The sequence below is a fragment of the Sylvia atricapilla genome, chromosome 13 (genome assembly GCF_009819655.1).
Source record: "Sylvia atricapilla isolate bSylAtr1 chromosome 13, bSylAtr1.pri, whole genome shotgun sequence".
NCBI classification, from domain to species: Eukaryota; Metazoa; Chordata; class Aves; order Passeriformes; family Sylviidae; genus Sylvia; species Sylvia atricapilla.
Window position 1 is genome coordinate 4278504 of NC_089152.1, and position 22534 is coordinate 4301037.

Below are 22534 nucleotides of genomic sequence, written 5' to 3' on the forward strand. Positions count from 1 at the left end.
ATGGCTGGGGCATAGAATACGTCCTCTGGATCAAGATGACAGGGTTCACTGCTAGGACAAATCACACAATATGTGAAGTTAGACTGTGACCTATTGCTTGGTACAATTATCTGACCTCCTAACAAAGCCTGGTGAAGATGGCAGCGATCCTGCATATAAAACAGAGCCTGGTGGAAAAGTTGCTATTCTTCAAACCCGCATCTAGACATCTTTCAAGTGATTTCAGAATTTAGGGTGAAAGTGGATCTTAGGCCTTTTTTTTAAAAAGCCATTTCAAATCCTCATTCATATCATAAATGCTTTTTTCTCCTTTTTTTCTGCAGGCCACTGAAATCTCTGGGGCCATGACATTGTCTGGCACTGAATGCAGCCCCTTTTTATCATTATAAAGAAGTAATGAAAGCATATGGTGGAGAGGCACTCATATTTCAGTGTATGGTGCCTTCCTCCTTCTCCATAACCAAGCACTGAAAAATACATACTATGATGAGAACATTGAATATTTCCATGCACTAACAGAAAATTCCTAATAATTCAAAGTCATCCCTGCTGCCTAGCTTGATTGTAAGTTCAAAGTAAAAGAAACCAAACATCTCTTCACTTGTGTGCATTAAACATCAGCAAGTGACCTGTATTTTATTACAGTACACAGCTGTTTTAGCACATAAGTAAATAAATCACCATTGAACCAACTTTGGGAACGAAGATTTTGAATAATAACACAATTAAGTTTTCCCACAAAGTCCAAATAGCCCACTTGCTCATAGTTGCTACAAGCTGTGATTCCCACGTGAAAGATATCAACTTATTTCCTTTTCCTGTCAATCATCAGTACCAAGTGGGGCCCTGGTATGTCAGGTCATGACCTTTCACTCTGGGCATGAGCCTGAAAGCCACTAGTGAATCAACTAGTTTAATTATTTAGGCTGTTTTTAATAAATATAAAAATGTGGCCTTAAATATTTCACATGCTTGTCCAGTTTGGGCTTTCAAGGACCTCTCATCGGGCCCACCAGCCTGAAAGTGTGCTCTTATTGGTAGGAAATCAGTCAATTAATAACCGAATCCAGCTTTTGGAATAAGGTTTATTTTGGTGATTTTGAGCTTCCTGGCTTGGGTGTCACATGCTTGTTGGTTTAGAGAACAGACTTTAAAAAAAAGTTATCTTTTTTTTTTTTTTAAGACTGGTTTTAATCAACACCAGCAATGGCCTATTTGCCTACCTCCCAATAAATGATCCTTTATATAGATGCCATCATTGGATTCACAGATTTCCATGTATGGTCTATTTTCCACATCCTCTTCACCTATGGGGAAAAAAAAAAAGGCAAACAAGAAACCAAGCAGGAAGAAATCCAATATAGCAAAGCCCATATAAAACAGCTCTTCTAAAAATATTTTTGAGTAATGTTGACAGGTTTGCTATTAGGTCCCTTAGCAGTGGACAGTTTTATTCCATTTTAGGTCAAAGTGTGATGACAACCTTCCTTTGCTAAACTTCCTAACAATTTCTTTAAGCTTGTAACTCCCATAATCTAAAATTCCAGGCCTGAACCAAGCTGCTGATTCTGCCCAAGATTCTGCACAAGATTCTGCACAAGCAATCTGCAGTAACTACAACCACTATAAACAAATATAAAACAAAGAGTGATGCTTTCCTTGGATGTCAGGGGCAAAGATTTATGTTCTACAACCCATTTATGCCTATTGCTCAACAAACTTTCCAGCTGGTAGATGCAGAACAGAATTAAACTTGAGAAACTAATTGATGGTGTTATTTTAAAGAACAAGCCTCTGAACTTGGACTACCAAAGTTAACTTTGCTTCAGAACATTCCTGAGATGTACAGAACTTTCCCAGCACCTCTCAGATTTATTTTGTTCTTCTTTCCCCTGGTGCTCTAAGACTTCTCAAGAAAGTGAGTGTGAAGGGCTGTCTCTATTTATAGATGATAAACCCAGTTCTTATCTTTCTCCCTTGTCTCCCCCCTGCCATGGTCCTGCATCAAAGAGAGAGCTTGGGGAATGGGAAAAGAGATGCTCTTAGCCTGAATTTTCCAATCCCTCTCACGGGCTGCTGCAGGAAACATCAGCACGCCAAAATTTGCTTTTCTTTCAAGCAGGAGTATTAATCTAAATGATAAAATATATCTCAAAAATGAAATTGCTGCAGCGTAGAGATCATCAAAGGTACTTTAATTGAATTATGCTTTGTTTGGGACAGTAGAAAACATTTCATCTTGATCCTGTTTGAATTCTTCATTTTGCCTTAATGGCTTCAAGGTGCGCACAACAGCACGTTAGAATTCACAATATAATCAAACAAAAAGTCATCTGAAGTGTTCTGTCTTTATGGAAGAAAAGTGTCCTGATATAATGCCGCTTCTCAGCAATTTCAGCAAAACTGCTGTAGCCCAGAGAAAACTTCCCAATTCATCTAAGTCTGCATTTGCTGATGAAAAGTCACCTCCTAAGAAGTTTCCAATCCTCCTCTCTCAAGATGCACGTGCTTGTAACGTGTAAACAACCCCTGAAGCTCCTGGTGGAGAGGAGATCAAACCCAAGGCATCAATCCGAGGATCCCCCACTTTGGAATGAGAGCTGGGAATGCGCCGTGGACCCGCGGTGGCTCCGGGGGCTTTGGCTGCAGCTCGTGCTCCCCTGCTCCAGCTGTTCAAAGCCTGACCTCTGGCACACCACCTTCAGCCACGTAGCAGTCGACCTATTAAATGTCCAAGGAAGCCATGGACCAAATCAGACAGTTTAAATAACTCAGCTGTGAGCACAGAAGCCCATTATCATTTCTGTGAGGCCAACCTGATTCATCTCGGGTGGTTTGCTCTGGACGAGAGGTCTCCACAGCATCCATTTTAAGGTTTAAATCAGACCAGGGAGAAGAACTCTGCACTCAGGCACTGCGTTGGGAGGTGATATTTAAAAGGACGGACAAGTAGAGAGGCTTGTATTAAAGGCCCTTTTTCATCACATTTTACTAGCTCTGTTCTGACATGATTACTGATTTCAATGGAATAAATGCGTGAAGTTAAGTTAGGGAACTGTATAGCCATTATTCCCTTACAATACACATTTCCCTGGTAAACATGTCCTGGCTTTGCATGCATCTGATGGGTTTAGTCACAGAAAAGCTGTATTCACCATATATTTCATTACCAGGCATTTACAGCACAAGCCATGAGAGGCCCTAGCCCAGTTTTAGAAAATGATGGGAGTCTCCTGATTCATACTTCTTTTTTGCTTCCTTCTCTGGTGGGAGTCCACACCTTTTCTTACCTGAGCCTAAAGGCAAAAGAATGCTTCCAGATCTTCAACAATCTCTGACAGATCACACCTTTTGCATACTATAAAAATATTAACTGGACAGGAAACTTACGTAAGTCCTGAAACCAGCCTGGAAGATGTCAAAAAACAACTGCACCTTACAGTTCTCTCAGTTCTTTGACTGTCTTTCAACATGACTCTGCAAGGAAATGGCCATTAAAAAATAGGAATGATGTGATTACATTACTCCTTTTCCCTTGGACCATTATTTCATCGAGTAGGCTGTTGCATTTTAGGCTTTATATGCGTATTCAGCAATTCCATAAATAAGATTTCATTATCAACATTGAAATCCCCAGCAGTTTTCAGCTCCTAATGAGGTTTTCACTGTTCTCAGGCAATCACTGGAAAAGCCTTTTATATGATAAAATGAGATGTGAGAGAGACTGAGAAAGGTGTATGTGTTGCCAAAGGCATTAGTTTCAAACAGTCCTCAGTTTCTTCACTCAAACAGGTGGTGATCAGGTCCTAGTAAAAACAGTCTTGAAACTATTTCAGTCATCCAGCCACTTAAAAAAAAAAAAAAAAAAAAAAAAAAAAAAAAAAAAAAAAGACAAATAAAAGCTGTTACTATAATCTTCTTTGGAGTCTCCAGAAAGCTCAAAGTAACATGTCTAGAAGAAATTTGCAAGTATTTCAATGATAAATTATGGCTTCCTGTAGGATGTTTCTAATACTCACACCCCCTCTTCTCTCAAGTTTAAAAATGCTAATGCTTAGGAAGCACATAAAAAAATGACATCTTTGAAATGACATAACAAATTGATATATACAGAAAATGGTTCCCAACATTCCTGTACACAAATTCAAGTATTGGTGAAGATAAAGAGCTCCCAGAGTGCTGAGAAAAGGAGATAAGAGACAGGCACAAGCCAAACTGCAGTATCTGAACAGATTATTTGAGAGGGGAAGGTAAGTGCGGTTCAGATTTTATAGCTGCCTCTTTGCCACACAGTGACAAGGTGCTGCATTCATATACTAACAGTGAAATGTGGGACCAAATTCTGCAGTGGAAGCAAGTCTGTACTTGAGGAAGGCAAAATATTTCAAATTTAAGCTGAACTTGCACGCTTAAAAGCCTAATGAGCATTGTAAAGGTCACAAGAAATACAGGAACCTCAAGTGACACTATTTTGTAGAAAGGTCAGACATTCGCCTTCAATTAAAATTAAGATGTATTAATATATTTCATACTTCGCATTTAAAAAACAGAGCCTTGGCTCCAGAAGCTGAGAAACTACCAGGATCTGTTCTGTATCTGACTTATTTGAGATGCCAAAATAACCTTGTGGAGTGGGAAGGGGAAGGGATGAGCAGCTTGTGAAGGCAAAGCAGCCTCATGGCTTTTACCAGAGTATGGAGAGCCCAGACCCAAGGAAGTGTTTGTGCCCATGGAGATCTAAAATAACCACCCAGGGCAAGCCAGATCCTGGCATTAATGCTGATTTTGAATGTCTAAAGTCACAGTGAGTTTTATGGTTAAATGCCATGATGTTCTTTGAAGATTTAGGGAGCGTTGCATTTCATCTGAGATAACATGCTTTCGCAGTTGAATGGCAAGTTCCACGAATTCCTCTCGGATAAAATCTGAAGTAAACATCACAAAGTTTTGCATGGGTTTCTTGCAATTTGTTTTGGAGCTTTTGTGTTGAACGGGACTGGAAAATGGCTGGCAATGTTTTATTTCACTTATTATACATGGATTTTGAGCGTGCAAGTCTAAGCAAGAAATGTTTGGAGAGCACGACTGTGCTGCATTTTTTTTTTTCTGGGATAAGTGGCAGTTTTAATTAAAACAATTATACAAGTCTTTGTTTTCTTCAACTTGTTTGATTTAGTTGGTTTCTTTAGCAACAAACAAAGCTTTCATGGCTTCTTCACATTTGCACAGAATATTAATGCTGCTGCCTTTGATTTCAGAGTCTTGTAGACTTCAGCAGTCTCTCAGCATTTCAGCCTCTAACACGGCTGAGATTATGTGAGCAGCAGAGATGGGGATGTGGATATCCCTGCAGGTGGGTCAGGATAACCCCAGGCACAAATATGGGCTGGGAAGAGGATGGATGGGGAGCAGCTCTGAGGAAAAGAACTTGAATCTGCTGGATGAGTCCAGAGGAGAACATAGAGATGCTCCCAGGGCTGGAGGCCCTCTGCTCTGGAGCCAGCCTGGGAGAGCTGGGGGAACTGACCTGGGGAGAAGAAGACTCCAGAGACATCTTAGAGCCCCTTCCAGGGCCTAAAGGGGCTCCAGGAGAGCTGGGGAGGAACCTGGGACAAGGCATGGAGGGACAGGACAAGGGGGAGCAACTTCATATTATTCTGTGATTCTACGAGATGCTCAGTAATTCAGTGGGGCAAAATGGACAGAAAAAAAGGTGATCTAGTATTTCCAAAATCTACTTCAGTCTGAGAATTCCAAAGTTCACAGTGTCAGTGACCTTCAAAACCTTTTGATCCACTTTATAGCTGGCTCAGAGTTATGGGGAAGAAAAGATTAGAGTGGTGTTGTTTCTTTTTTTCTGTAAAGCTTCTCATTTTCTTCCTTATTTTATTTTTAAACATTTTTGATCAGCTCTACTAGAGCACATCATGTTTTCCATTGACACATGCATGCCTATGTTTAAAATATCAATTCATTTATCCTTCAGAAATGTTGACACAAAGATAAGATCAGTATAAAAAGAACTGTTTTAATTTTGGTGCTTTTCAAAAGGAAAGGGAGCTTAAAACTGCATTTCTCTCTGAAATGTGGGTTCAGATTTTGGCTCACACCCGAATAGAAATAACAGTGGTATTTAGTTTCTCATCACTAATTCTGCATGGTTTATCCAAGAGAAAAGTAAATAAATGTCTGGGCATTGTGGCTGTGCCCCAGAGGTGACATTTGGGGTGGGGTGGGCAGACAGAACGGGTGGGCAGCGCTGGAAAGTGTCAGAGTTTGACCAGCATGGAGAGCTCAAATCCATCATGTGCCAGAGAAGGGAGCTACAGATAAATCTCTTGCTGCCTTCCCTTAAAATCCATCGTTTAAAAGATCTGTTTAGTTTGTGCCTGTTGCTGTTTTTTAACATGCATCACTAAATCTCTATTTTCATTATTTTTTTTTTAGGCCCGTATCCACAAATCAGTACATTTCTTTTCTTGAAGCTGTAACTTAATAAAAGCTAAACCATTCCTTTCCAGAGCTCCTCCCAGATGAGTACATCTAGGTCAGGTTTCAGCCTGGCATAAATATTTTATGCTTGAGAACTGAAGGTCTGCAGAAGTTGGGGTTCACATTGGAACGTCTGGTGCAGCCTCGGCCACAGCAGCACACGCGGGTGCTTGCTTAATAAAAAACCCCTTAATCTCATTTGGCTCTACCTCACTGGCAGCTTGAAGCACTTGAATCAACAGTACAGCTGTGAATTGTGACACTGGCTGGATGGAAGCCCAGAAAACTTTTCCCAGAGAAAACCCTTCAGGGAGGAAAAAAAAAAAAAAAAAAAAAAAAAGAAGAAGGAAAAAAAAGAAAAAAGAAAGAGAAAAAGAAGGAGGAGGGAAAAAAAAAAAAAGCTTTGACAACTGAAATACAATAGAAGCCAAATACAAAACCCACACAATCAAACCTTGCCACCCTCCAACCTGATCTGAAACAAACCAGGAAACCAACAGATAGATTGGATACTTCTTAAAAAGGTTTATTTGTAAGGTAGAGGGGCCACCTGGGCAGCCCTGAGCAATGGCCCTGGTCTGTATTTTCTGCACAGCAGCAAATAAACAAAACTTAAGCCAAGGACAGAAACAGCTGAATTATACCCACTCCTTCAAAATCCATTTAAAAGAAAAGGCAGCTTTGATTTTTTGTGAGGAAGAAGAACAATATCCAGCTGAGGAAATTAAAAGAGGGTTGGAAGCACAAGTGCCATAAAGCAGACCTAGCACAAGTGCTCTTGCAATATTATAATCTTCTTTTTTTTTGCTTGAATCCTGATGTTGATACCTTCCCCTAAAGCACATAACTGAGCAATATGGAAAAAACAAAACAACAAAACCATAGAAAGCACATCTGAAGGAAGGAAAATGTTCTTTTTCAGAAGGCAGCAGCCATACTCTGGAGTCATAAGGTCAAGAGGTGATTTCTACTGAAGGAAAACATTAGAGCTGGATATTTCTCATCTGTCAGTCCCATTAAATACCATCTTTTAAGGACCCAGGACTGTGCATTGCGCCTTCCTTCAAGTAGCAGGATAATAAAGATTCTGTTGCCTTTTGCAGATGTTTAAAGACATGATGTGAAAGACAAATTCCCAGCTAAAACCCTCAAGAAATGTCACTTCTGTGTCTTACTGAAGGAGCTCCAGCACATTCACTACATAAACATCTGCCAGAAACATTTTTAAAAGAAAGCTGTTTAAATAATGGCTTTTGTAGGCTCGGTTGGGATTTTTTTTTTTCCCTTCTCTAAAGAAAAGAAAATGAATTTGTGGAAAAGTTCCCCCTTCCAAAGAACTTTCCTTTGCAAACATGCTTCAGCTAGGATGATTTGAGGGAGCAGCTGTAAAATGGAGAAGAAATGTTGAAAATATTCCTTCAAAACATTCTATATCAATCACACCTCAGAGACAGCCATAATCAGTGCTTTCTTTGCACTTCAGAAAGTTGTTGCTCTTCATTGTTTATGCTACTTGTTGTGACAATATAGCAAGCTCTCTTTACATAATAATTGGATTTTTCTATTAAATTTAACTGACAAGGAGAAAAAAAGGCAAACTAAAACCAACATTCTGTCAAGAGTGGTACATTTGTGGCATAAACTGAGAAAAGGAAAAAGAATGAAAATAAACTCTGTTTATAGTCTTCTTACTGTAATTTGACTCCTCGTTCTACGTGACTAACTCAAGTCTACCTACACTTCTCCATCCTCAAATGTCTGCCAGAGTGCTGGGCTCTGCAGAAACTGTGCCTGGGTACCAAAGTGGATTAAGATTTTGGATGGGTTTAGCTTATTTTATGGTTATTAGGAGAAAACCAAAATCTACACTTCTGGATGCAGTACTTCTATTTCAAAGTGACAGCAATCAGAGATAGCTGGAAACCCCCCTAGGGAAGTCCACCTGTTGCCAAAATAAAAGGTGTTTGTTTCTTCCAACAAGGACTATATCCATATTTGGATAAAATGAGAGGGGTCTGGGGTCCTGTTTAATGCAGTCCAGTAAAAGGTTCATTAAAACTTGCAGATTCCACATCAAAACAAACAAACTTCTGAGGATTTTGGAAATGACACTGTAGGTGTGCAAATGCCACTGGACGATTAATATTGTCATTGTAACATATAATGATGGAGGGAGAGCTTTCACAAGGAATTTTATGATATGGAATATGGTTTTAAGATTAACATCAGATGAGTGAGATTGCTTCTTCAGGACAGAGATGGAGAATGATGAATCTACAACAATTTATCTGATCAGCAGCCCAGAACTCCCAGCTCCTTAAGTAGGGGAGAGGGCAGGGGAAAGGCTGCCAGGCACTGTGGGGAAAAGGAAGTAAAAAACAGTCTGTTGCAGTATTAGCAAGTAGACTGGTGCAGTATATTTAACACTCAGATCAAAATCCGGAGAACAAACCAGTTAGATCTATCTGATGGCATGGCTCAAGCAAGAGATGAGGAAGGAAAAAGTCTCCCACTTTTGCAGGGCTCAGAAGACTTTATTCATCACTGATGCCCATCCCTCAGCATTATCTGCATCTGTGGATTTACCCACAGTATGCAAAATTTACTTTCAGAAAGGCCTTGATAATTTCTTGACTTTGGCAAGGTACTCAGATGTAAATGCAACTATTTTGGCAGAGGCATCCTGGAGGGAAAAAGGTTCCAAGGCCACAAATTCATTTTTATCCCCTGGTTCTGGCTTCTCCTGCTATTTGTCACTGATGGCACCATTACTTAAACCTTTATTTCTTGTGCTATGCAGAAAAGGTCCCCCAGTGTTAACCAACATACTTTTTCCTTTCTTCCTAAAAACCAAGAGAGGTGAAGACCTGATTTCCTTCTTGTTTAACATCCCTGATTGTCTCATAAACCTCGCTCAGTAAAACTGCTTTCCAGACCTAAATACAGTAGATGCAGAAAACCAGTAATATTTCCAATTGTTTCTTATCTGTTGGTGAGTTCGTTTCACAATCACTAACATTGTCTTTCTTGATGATTAGTTGCCATTGTGTATCAGCTTGATTTTTGTATTCATATGCTTCACAAAAAATTGAAAGTTCAGTTTTCCCAGTTTTCCCTCATGTAATAAAACATCTTCCGTGGTGATCTTAGCTCCCAAATCCCTTGTGACTTTGACTTCACACAACCTTGTAAAATTTGAAGTTCACTGGGTTTGTGAAGAAATGAATCTCTTTATTTGTGTGTCCTTACGACACACCAAGAAGTCTGTGTGATGTGACATCTTCATGGTATAAATCAGGCTGATTTCATCTGTATTCAAATTATAAACATCTCATTTAACACTTCCTCTAATGAATCCACTTGCTTTTCTAGAATATATGTGTATTTATGTTAGTGATATGAAACATGAATATAGCTATCTAGATAATGTTTTAGAACATAGTCTAGGTTTTGGGAAGATTGATGAACAATTCTGTGCAGGGGTAACTTAAGCAATAAAGGATAGGGAAATTGAGTCATCCTTTCCTTACAGGAGCAAAGAAAGTCTTGGCTTGTTGCTGATTTAACTCAAATGGTGATTGCTGATATTTTACTCTACACTTCATCTTAAAAACCCCTCTAAACTGTACAAATCTCCCTGCACCACTCTAGCACAACTGATAGACGCAGCTGTACTGTAAAACGAGGAGTTTCTGAAGACAATGATTATCTGTCATGGATAATATCCTGTTCTGAATCACTAATGGCCTCTGCAGGTTTCAGTGATGGGATGAACCAGAACAAGCTTAACATGAGCTTAAATATTTGCATGCAGTGAAAGCTGTGTCGAGACATGTCTGTATTAAAATATTTGTGATAATGATTTATTTTGAGGACTTTTCTGCAGAGTTTAGTGCCCAATCATTTTGTGGACATTTTGCTATTCTGTGTAAGATTAGTAAATATTTCTGTATGCAAGCCAGGCAGGGAATATACCTTTTTGTTAGCAGAGCTGGTGTGATCTAGACAGGTGTAGTTTGATCTGTCCCACACTGACCTTCACATAACTTCACACCTGAGCTGAATGAAGCTCTGTCTCAAGGGTAAGGAACACTGGCTCATGGAGAAGAAACGATTTCTGCTGCTGAGTTAGTGATGCAGCTTTATAAAATGGAGTTATTTGGGCATGTGACTACAAAGCCTCGTGTTTTGAGACAATTATGCAGCATAGGCAAAGGCCCATTTCATTTACAGAACCCAGGGGTACTCTACAAAGCTTTCTCTATAAACATGGGTTACAGCCTACTCCAAAGGTGCTGCATGCTCTTTTCTTTCATTAACTGCCACACTCTAATTGTTAATTTGTGGCTAACATGCAAATAGCAGCATTTTATCCCAGTAAGCAAAAGTAAACCCTTAGATTTGCACTCGATGCTGTGGGAATCCCAAATCCCAAGTGCCAAGTTTGGTTTTCATGTATTGATTTTCAGAGATCTTTTCAGAGTTGGAAAGAAATATCTCCAAATAGCTGGAGTTTGTAGGTTTTTTACCATGAACAAGTTTGTTTCTTATTCACATCTCTAGGATCTGGGGATATTAAGTTTTAAAAGAAGTGAAGCTGGGGCCTTCAGCCTGCATAATTCCTCTGGAGAGGATGCTGCAGCTGTTTCAGGCCTCAAACCTCTCCTGCAAGGACATCTGACTTTAGCTAAAACAAAGAGTGCAAATGAAAGCTCTGCCACTCCTACAGGCAGGGGTTCAAGGTAAGGGTCAGGCTTGTACAAGGGGCTGGCAAGGACTAAACATCTTTTGGCCTTTGGGCTCTTCCTGCATTTCAGTTAATATGAGGTTTCCCTGGCACACTTATTATATCAGATAATAACTCAGTTTTTTAATTGCCTAATGTTCCAAAACCCCTTTGAAGGAGGAGGCAGAGAAGGAAGTAATTGAGAGTTAAAAAATAAAAGGAGGAAAAAAAGCCCTCAAACTTTCTCAATGTTGATATTTTTCAAGGCATCAAGGGTGTGATGAAGGAGGGAGATGGAAGAAAAGCCATTACAATGCTTAGTTCCAGAAATTCTCCAGTTATTGCTAGAAAAGCCATCCAAAAAGCACTTGAAATTGGTGCTGTGTGCTGTTTATACTCTTTGGAAGAAAAAATCAGAACAAAACCCCAAACATCTTCTCCAAAGAAGGGAAAGGTTAGAAATTATCTGTGCTGCACTGATCAATTTACCCGAGTTGTCTTTCCATGGAGGTATTAATGGAACTTCATTTTCTTTTATTCAGCTGCTGGCCAATTTTTTCTTGACTCTTAAAAAGATCAATGAACACATCTCACTATCTTTGTACAAACGAGCCTCTCTTTTTTCCTCAAAGTTTAAGGGACTTATTATTTTCATTTGTAATGGATTTTTCTGTCTCCTTTTTCTTTCAGCCCCTGTTGTGATTTCTCTGATTATCTTTCTTTTTCATGGATTTTGTCTAAACTGCTCAGTTTGCTATTCTGTAGGGTACAGGTAGGTAGGAAGTTTTGTCTTTAGGTCCAGTAATGTACAAACACGTAAAATTACACACACCTCCTTCTTTAGTGCAGGTGTGAGACAGAGGAACCATCACTAAAATGAGACTAAAATAACAGTGTGTTGTTTGAGGAAATTCAACCAGCAGTATCAGTGAACTGAACTGTACTTTTAAAGTGTCTCAGTAAAATCAATCACATATACTCAACAGGAGGAAGGCTAACAAGTTATGGCCAAACAGGATTAAATTTCACCAGCAAGTAAGTGCTCTTTGGTTTCTTTTTCTTTTTTTTCTCTCTCTCTCTTTTTTCCCCCTGTTTGTTTTCTGGTTTGTTGTTGTTGTTTTATGTGTGGTTTTTTTTTCTTTTTTTTTTGTTGTTTGTTGGTTGTAGGGTTTTTTGGGTCTTGTTTTTGTTTTTATTCCTGATTTTGACAGACTATACCTGGTTTTAACCCAACATTTTCATCCTCAAGCAACATCACTGGTCTTTAAATGAAGTTTGCCTGGGATCTGCTCTTTATTTATGTACATACAGCACACACCATTTAACAGCTACGCCTTATCATGTCAGTCATTATTTGAATACATTGAAATCCTAAATTCTGCAGAGAAATTCCGTAATGTCCTTAATCATAATTTTGCCACAAATCCAGTCTTTTTCAAGAAATGTTGACAAATGATAAAAAGCATAGTTTAAACATGGAAGCCAACCCAAATAAATTCCCATAGCTATCTTTTTGTTCTGACAGAAGTTCCAACACTGAAAACTGTGTGGGTGTGTCAGTATTTGAAAAGCAAACTTCCTTCCCCACCAAAGTTTAAATTATTCCTGGGAAATGAAGTTGTTAATGAAATTGTTATAAATTACTGTTTTATTTCAACAAACTGAAATATTGCATCCTGGTTTTATTTAGATATAAAAAGAGAAAGTGAGTTTGAAATGACCATTTGAAATGTATTGCTAAAGTCATAGTAAAACATTTCAAAATTTTCTAATGACATTTTCTAAAAAATTGATCTGCTCCCCGAAAACTTTGTGATTTAGGCAAAATGGCATTCACTGAGTTAAAAAGCTTTCAATAAACAGTACTTAGCCTATATACCACTGGAAGTTATAGCAATTCCCATTATAAAAATCAAAATTTCTGGGCCTTGCTGAAGATGCCTGGGACTGTTTCTCCTAGAGCAGAAATAGCTCAGTTCAGAGGGCTCACTGTTTTGGTCTTTCCAGGCTCACATCTGCACTGGGGCTGGAACTGGAGGATTTTTAAGGTCTCTTCCAACCCAAACCATTCTATGATTCTCTGATTTTTGATTACAGCTTATAGCCACACAAACCTAAGGTGGTTTAGCAGGTGCACATATTCAGTCAAGAAAAGGAGCAAAATAACAGATTTGCCTTCTATATAGAATTACAAAACATAGTTTCAATAAAAAGACAAAGCTCTCATTCCAAAACCCCAGAATGTCTGAAGTATTTCAGAAGTGGTGAAAAGAGGAGAAAAAACCCTTTGGCAGTAATGCCACTCTCCATTTTCCCCATGCACAGCCCTACTCCCATATGCAGCTCCTGCCTCCTTGCTGCTGTGCTGCTGCTAATAAGCCTGTGCTGTACATTTGGCATGATTTCCACCTTCCACTTGCCATTCATTCCTTTTACAACCTCCCTTGTTATAGGTCTAGTGTAGCACACTGCTGCTTTATGGGAATTTGCAGCCCACTTGACATATGGTACAGGATCACGGCCAAATGGCAGAGGAGCACAGAGGATTTTACAGCCCAAGTTCATCATCTGTCTTGTTCCAGGACCTTACTTTGGTCTGTGCCCAATAGCCTGAAACTCCCGTTAGATGATAACAAGACTGGCTTCCACACATCTGTTGGACATCTCCATGGCTTCCACTCTTGGAAGCAATCATGGACAGTGCTGGCATCTCTCCCCACCACAGCACGGATCAGGGCCTCAGCCTTTGCTGCTTCTCTGCTGGTGACCCCCACAATGAAACCCTGCTGCTTCATGATTCCTCACACTGAAATTCCTCTGGTTTTCAGAGTTGTGTCACTGGGGATCAGGTCAGGGAAACATCCCCTCCAAACGAATTTAGAGAGCCTCATGAGGAGGTGATTTGGAATGTGGATTCACCTCAGCAGTGGCACCACTGCTGCTCCTCTCCTGCCAGAACAGTGTTTCTCTCACTCATCATCCTGCTCTTCACGGCAGATATGAATTGATGCCGTCCTGCACCAAAACCACACAGAGTAGCTTGGTTTCTGCACTTGGGCAAACATTTGGGTCAGTATGAGATGCCCTGGTCTGCACCCTACTAGAGTGCCACTGTTAGAGCCACGAAGGACAAAGGAGCAGCAGGAGGTCAAGCAGGAAAGCTCTGCTTTATTTTCTGACATCCATAATACAACAGTTTTACAAATAGGCCAAGATTGGCTACACAGGTAGCCACCTCTTCTACCTCATTGGTGAGCATCACCATCAATCATCTTTCTCCTCCCAGAGGAGAAGAATGTAAACAAAAATAATTTTCTAAAACATCATAGTTTACTTGAAGCTGCTGAGAACAAAACGCAAACAGTGAAAAGCAGGCAAACTTGAGGCAACACTAGAGGACCAGTGTAAGCAGACACCTGAGTTTACCAAGTGTGCAAGAAACAAAAAAAGTCTGTTCAGATGTGACTTTTAGGTCAAATACTCCAGATTGGGTCTATTTTCACTGGAAAGACAGCAAACTGAACTTTTCAATGACTCTTCTCATTTCCTTCTGCTTAAACACAACAAATATATTTTATTTAAATTGGATAACTCCACAATGTGTAAAAATCTCTTGCTATGTTCTCTCTTTCTTGCCATGGGTACTGCTGAAATTTTAATTTAGACACTGTGCTATGGGTGCTCTGCCCCCTTACACTGATAGTCAGGAGATCCACTTGTCACTTGTAGATTAAAACATTCCAGCAGCCACATTCACAGCACAAATCATAGTTGCTCAATTTGATTCAAACCACAAACTCTATCACAAACCTGGTGTTCCACAGGCGCCATCTGTCTCCCTTCCCCCGATCCTGGTGAAAGGTGGCTTTCTGCAAAATATTCAAGGGTCCCATTTCAGCTAAGACTTCTCACTTTACACAACAATCCAACCAGAAACTGTACTGTGAGTAGTCTGACCAAATGATGATTGGCTGGTTTTTGAATTAAAAAAAAAAAGAAAAAAGAAAAAGAGAAAGAAAAAAAAAAGAAAGAAAAGAAAAGAAAAAAAAAGAAAAAGAGAAAAAAAAAAAGAAAAGCAAAGAAAGAAAAAGAAAAAAAGAAAAAGAAAAAGAAAAAGAAAAAGAAAAAAAGAAAAAGAAAAGAAAAAGAAAAAAAGAAAAGAAAAAGAAAAGAAAAAGAAAAAAAAAAGAAAAGAAAAAGAAAAAAAGGAAAAAAGAAAAGAAAAGAAAAAGAAAAAGAAAAAGAAAAAAGAAAAAGAAAAGAAAAAGAAAAGAAAAAGAGAAAAAAGAAAAAGAAACGAAAAAGAAAAAGAAGAAAAAGAAAAAGAAAAAGAAAAGAAAAGAAAAAGAAAAAGAAAAAGAAAAAAAGAAAAGAAAAAAAAAAAAAAAAGAGATTTCTCAATAAAAACTTGTGGTTAAGCAAAGTTAATAGTCAAGTCAGGTAATACAGCCAGGCCTTTTCCTGGGATCACGTCTATGTTACTTCCAGGCTTCATCATATCCACATATTCGTCAGATTCTGGATTGTTGCTTCCAGTACCCCAACTCCTTGTGGCTTTTATTCCCTTGCTTCATTCCTTCATTCTCATTTCTCCTTATTGTTGTTCGGATTCTTTGAAAAGATCAAATGACAGGTCTTACAGTCTTGGCGCAAAAAAGCCACTATTTTCCTTTAAACTTTAAAAGAATTCATTATTATTATTATTCTCGTAAGAGGGATGTTTGTATCTTCCTTCTTGCCTGTAGCCCCCCTGCAGCTAAACTTTCTGATGGTCCTTTGTGTTTAAAAGAGAATTAACAGCAAAGAATGCACAATTTGACTTAACATATGTGATATGGTGTAAAATGCAGAGCCATTTAATGAATTTTTGTCCTCAGTGAAGAGCCAGTGTAAGGAACAGTAGGGGCTGCAAATAAGACTGAAAATGGCACTTTAATAGCAAAATGCATTTGGTTTGAGCAGTGCTTCCCTTTTCTAATGATTTTACAACATTGGTCTCTCCTTGTCTCTTCATTAGTTGTCTGTGACCACAAACACATTCCAGTAAGAAAGGTAAAAAAAATAAATAAAAACCATCCATCCAAACGTTTTAGACATCAGGAAAAACACCTATTAGTACAAGAAAGCACTCCAGGTTGGTTGTGTTCTGCCTTGGACACACACAAAAACCCACAAAAAAATCCCAAATGACCCAAACTCCCAGCAAGACCTTGCCTTGCAAAATTTTGCTTCCTGCCCATGAGAAGAAGTAGAGCCTGGAGGAGGGGAGGCTGTTGACAGGGAAGATGCCATTAATATTTCTGGGATTGCAAAAGCATTGATACAACTGTTATTATTTAACAGCACTTACAAGCACTGCTGAACGTTAGGGACTGACAATACTGGTAGCTGTATTTGAGGCTTTACTTATAATGCCTGTAAGATGCCTTGAGATCTTCAATTACAGGATTTTTACAGGGAAAACTTTTCTATTGTCTTTAGCCACACCAGCCTCATCCTCAGCTGAAAGCTGATAAATACAAGTGCCATACTGTCCTGTAATGCAAGTTAATGTAAAATAACCACAGACCTCTCACTCAGATGCTTGTGGCTGCTGCATCCCCTGGCTGGAGTTCAGGAGGGTGGTACATTGTGCCAGGGTCAATCAGAGCACCTTTCTCACCCCACTGCTCCCAAATCATCGTGCTTCCTGAAAAAACATGAGTTTTCCATCTTCCACTGCCCACATTCACTGAAGGTCTCAGTTGGTACAACTCCAGAGCCTGCTCAAGTCCATGTGCCTGGAGTGCTGATAGGATTTTGCTGCTCTGTCCCTATGCCAGCTGCTTAACAAGGATGCTCAGGTTGTACCAACACAACCTCAAATCACACCATGACATTCCAGTCCATGCCCTTTAGTCCTGGGATGGAGAGGGTTGTGCAAGACATGACATAACTGGTTTGGTAGTGGCAGCTGTAAAATTCACTACTCTGTACCAGTTGTTAAAAAATATAGCACTTTTTAAGAAGTTCTTTTGCAGATCTTACTCTGGACTTAAGATCTATCTTCAGCTTGGTGAGGCTGCTCCTTTCTTCTGCTCCCATTCCATCAAGCTGGAAAAGACCTGTATTCCCACCCCATTAGCTGAAAGTCCTGTCTGCCCACCTCCTCATTCCATCTCTCTGAGCCAGTCAATATTTCCTTGGCAGCACAAACTTTCCTGGAATTTTCTCATTACCATACATGGCAAAGCCAAAAGCCATTAACATGAGATACTCTCAGAGACTTTTTGGAAAATCCCAAAATGGCACCTATTTAATAGCAACCATCTGAATATTTTAAATATAATTATTTATACTGTTGTGGGTTATTTAATTATAATTAATTTTCTTTTCTAAAACTATATCCTGTGTTTTTATATTAACAAAGGCTTGAAACAACACCTAGCACATCAGAAAAAAATTAGTTGTCACAATGTTTGTAAGGTGACAATATCATGAAATAACATTATTTCATAGTTTTCCACTGTGTACATGTCCCCTCAATCTATCAAATTATTGTTATCTAATTTTCTATCTTTTTTGACTGACTTTTGAAAGAGAAAATCTCAAATTCTGGTATACCACACACAAAAGCTTTCTGCAACAATCAAGGACATTTTTAGATCTTGACTCACACTAGGATATTATAACTGATTGATAAATGACAAATTGCTGTTTGGGTAAAATGTGTTAACAGTAAATAATATATGATGGTTGTCATAGGCAGTGAATGAACAGAAATCATATTTACTCACCACCTACAATACTTCATATCTACTTATAACAGACTAATACTTCTGTAAAAATAACCGTAACAAGGTCATAAATCAGTATTAAATGAAAGCACTGTTTTAGAAAGCCAAACTCAACATTACATGTTAGAACAAAGATTTTCAGCTTTTCTTAATAATAACTTGGTATTTGATTTCTTCAGTCCCATTCACACTACTGATTTTTCCTTAGCTGAATTCATTTAAAAGCAGCCATAACCACACAGGGTTTGCCTACTAATGAAACAATCAAAAACCTAAGTCTCAGTTGCATAAATGGATTTCTTGCCCGAAATTAACTCTGAACACCCAACTCTACCACCCTTTACACAGGCAATATATTTTTAACGTACTGATGGCTGGTCTTAGACTGGCTATTTCTGATCTGGTGTGGGAGGTATTCACCCACTGATGCTTTTGTTTAACACCACCTGCCTTAAACCTCCATACCTGGTTCAAATGAAAAAATTCAATGACTCAAAGCTTTATGAAGCTGCAGCACAGTTGGCAGGATGCCAGTTTGAAGCCATGTCCCTTTGCCTGGCAGACCTGGTGTAGTGCAGGGCTTGTGACAGGACCGGGACAAGCCATATATGTTTGGTAAGAAACCTCTCAAACATTAAAACTCTGCAGTGGAGCAGTGAACAGGAATGCAATACCTCATTCTGTGGCCCATCACGACTGAAAAGGTTTGTGGTTGGACAAGAGCTTTGGGTTTTTAACAGTCTCCTGATTAAACATTCTGTTAATTAAACAAACTAAACCCAGCACTGTGCGGTGCTCCAGGGCTCGCTCTGACTGATCCAAGAGCTTTTTTACAACACAGAGACCAATTGATTTACACTTTTTGCTTTCAACAAGCCCTCATGAAGACACAGTGACATGCTGAAGTGCCAAAGCAGAAGAAAGGCACACTGATGAAAACCAGACACTCAGCAGCCATTCGATCAGCAATTGATTAGTGTATGAGCAAGCAGAGAGGTACACTATGGTTATTGTTTGTAACAAAACCTGATTTAATCTCCTTCAAAAGCTGTGTGTCCTCTGAAGGGGCTCTTTGGTTGGGAGGCACAAACTTCATTAGCACAAAGCCAAGAGTCATGTAAGGAGCTGTGTCCTGCAGATTATGGAAGTTCCTCCTTGTGCAGACAGGAGGATACGAAAACATTTTTCAGATGATACATTAAGTCAATCAATAGCTTCATATCAAACAGGACCTTACCTATGTCCTTTGCTTATTTAATTAAATATTTCAAAAAACTGCCTAAAACCACGCTATCACATCAGTAAAAGAACAGGATTGATTCTGGGAATGGGCAGAGAAAGCAGGACAGCTGAGAAAGAACCTGAGATGCTGAGATGCTCTCCTGGTGCTGGAGAGCAAACCTTTTTGTTCAGCCAGTAGCACTGACTTTGTTAGGAGCAGGTTCTTCAAACTTCAGATTGCCCTGAAAGGACTTTCTTTTGTGGAAAAAACCCACCCAACTGCCAGCTTGACAGAGGCCTGTGAGTTAACTCCTATTACACTCAGTCTGAGCTAAAACAACATCACTTTTCCTCTCATCCCAAGACCTAACGAGCTCCAGCACTTGAGATGTGAAAGACCAATACTTAATCCACTGTTTGAAGCAATCCCTGCTTTTAAGGCAGTGCTATATTTGATTAAGCCACTGTAAAGCTCAGCAGAGCTGTGTCAAGTTAAATTATATTCCTTAAAGTAAAATGCCATTTTACCCGAAATGTAAAACTTCAATCTCCTACATTTTTATAAGAAAATCAAGTACCATTTATTTACATCCAGACAGCCCCCATTAAGAGCAATCTATAACTGGCAGGTGTTACAGGCCTGGATATGTTCTAAAGGACTAAAATATTATCTTCTAGATTAATAGATAAAAATATCAAACTGTTTTCAAAGGTGTGTACAGATGCCCCAAAATGACAGCCAGAAAACACCCCTGTGATTATCACCGAGTGATTATGCAAGTCCCAATATGATTTAAACACTACTGCTTTTACCAAAACCACCTTTAATCTCATCAAAACTGTCCTCATTAGCCCAATGAAGTAGGTTTCCCTTGATCCCACAATTAACTGGCATTTGTTACCTTGCCTTTCTTAAACCTGTTACCTGGGTCATTTCATTCACTCTCTAAACATTGGCACAACATTAGATTTCTTCAAATCCTCTGGAAAATCACCAGCATTTCAAGGCATTAAAAACCAACACTAAACACTCGGACAGTTCCTTGGCCACCTCTGTGAAAATTATTGGATGCAGGTTGCTCAGATCAATGTTATTAAAATGATCAACTCTGGCATTTTTGGAAAAGAAACTATTTCAGCAGCATCATGGTCCTGCGTGACTGTGTACTTTGGCTTTTTCTCAAACACAGAAATGTTTTTGAGCATTCTGATTTTCTACATTGTTGTTAAATATTCTGTCTTATCCACCCAGGAATACCCAAGCACAGTGTTCTGGTATTAACCCCTACACTGCAATCCATGCATGTGCACATGCAGACACGCACAGTTTTTGATGTTTCACTGCCTTGACTGAAAGTTTTCTACCTGTACTTTGGTTCTCATCATTTTCCTATTCTTTTGACATCTATGCCGTGTGGCATTACCAATAGCCTTTTCTCTTTTTGTTATGTAAAAAAATTAATAAAGACCCATTTTCCTTCCAAGTTGAGCAGTATCACCTCTTTTTTTAATTGAACACAGAACTGAGGTTTCTGAGTCAGAAGCAGAAATCTGCATACTGTCTGTGGTGGGCTGGTGCACCCTTCCCACTGAATTTCAGATCTTATGGGAATGAGATGATCAAGAGGACTCCACTGACTGATCTCTAAATTTGGAAATGAGATACAACACTGTTCAAGTCAGAGATGGACATCTCTAAGAAGAATTTGTGGGAAAAGTATGTGACACACTGGAGTGGTTTTTGTCTCTGGCACTGGGGACCCCAATTGCTCAATGTCTTCTTGCATCAGTAGCATCCTTCAAGCACTCAGATGTTCCAAGAGAATAAAGTTATAGTGAAGCAAATACTTAAGGCACGAAATGTTGCTTTTATTCAAGCTTAAACAGGATTTGAAGGTCTTTAGGACACTAAACTATCCCGCCACTTTCTCCAGGTGTTTAGAATGAGGTTCAGACTCGTACCATTAATTTAGAGTTGTAGATATTGGCCAAAACAATCGCAAACCTCAACAATCAACCTCAAAGCCTCCTAAGTGAAAATCCCACACTCATTCTGTTCAACTGGAGGGGCATCTGATATTGTCTGTGGATTGTAATGGTGAGAGGAACAAAGGTCAACAGGAGGGTGATCAAATTGTCCTCACACTTGCTGACACAGAGAGATAGGGGCGTGCCATCAGGGCATCCCAGAGGTAAATCTGGTAACATTAACCCCACCTGTCATTTCCCTTATACTTTATATAAACTGACCTCTGTGTAGTGTGAAATTACCCTGTGAGCTGAAACAGCTCTGACCATTTACCAGAATGCCTTGGGAAGCTGAACAAACTTTCTCTCCATGCTGTGCTCCTGGGAATGTGAAGTTTTCTCTCACTGGGGTTAAAATGTTTGAAAAGTGGAGCCCGATATAAAATTCTGTTTGTGTAGCCGAAGTTCTGATGTTGTTTACCTGAAATGTTTCTATAATTCCTCAACTTTTGAGTTCAGGTTGGTGATTTGCGAGTAGCAGATTGCACTCTCCTGAACTAAATCTAACAAGCGCCACAAAGTGAAAATAAACTGGAGAGACTTGAAATAAAATCACTTCAAGAAATCTAAGCGTGGTAGGTTTTTTGTGTTGGTTTTCTTTTTTTTTTTTTTTTTTTTTTTCCTTTTCCTCCCCTTTAAGCCAACTAAACTCCCAACACATTCTGATCATCTCGCCACAGTGTGTCTGTGCTGGTGACAACTGATTCATGTGTACATTTACATATCCCCTCAGTGCCAGCAGCAGAATACAAATGGGTCCTCCTGCTCTGGCAGATGACACAGCGCTGGCAAATCAGGAGGAGCTGTCAAAAACAGCTGTCCATTAAAAGAGTTTGCTGAAACAACTAAGAGCTGTTTGAAAATGCTAGGTGGTAGAATTTAATTGGAGTAGCAACTGTTCAAAATTAAGATTAAAAGGACCGTCGGTGCAGGGTTTCAGATTTGAGGGGTGTTTTTTATATATGGATATTTACATTTGGGATAGAAACACAATTAAGTCTGCTGATTTGCTCTGCCTCTCTCTGCTTACACTCATGCTCCATCCCCTACCAGAAAAGTTTGGGCATGTCCATGAGTGCTCTGTTGTACTTTCAGTGCAGCAACTCCCCACACTGGCACCCAGTGATGCCTTGGGAAGGCTGACCTGAAACAGGGACTGGACAGAGCTGGAGAATAAAGTAGATATTTATTAAAAGGTCTTTAGGGTACAACTTGGGCAGGACAAGAACCTGACCAGGGCTACACCCAAGGTGGACCCAAAATGGTCGCAAAATGGCTGACTGGTCACGAG

The 22534-nt window shown here is 39.4% G+C and overlaps 1 long non-coding RNA gene across 1 annotated transcript in view; it reads right to left on the reverse strand.

The window, feature by feature from the left end:
- Window positions 1–1161: 1161 nt before the first annotated feature.
- Window positions 1162–22534, reverse strand: part of LOC136366769 (uncharacterized) — a 34494-nt gene continuing 13121 nt past the window's right edge. The window contains exon 2 of the long non-coding RNA XR_010744570.1: window positions 1162–1307. This is a non-coding gene — a long non-coding RNA (uncharacterized lncRNA). The remainder of the gene's footprint in view (window positions 1308–22534) is intronic.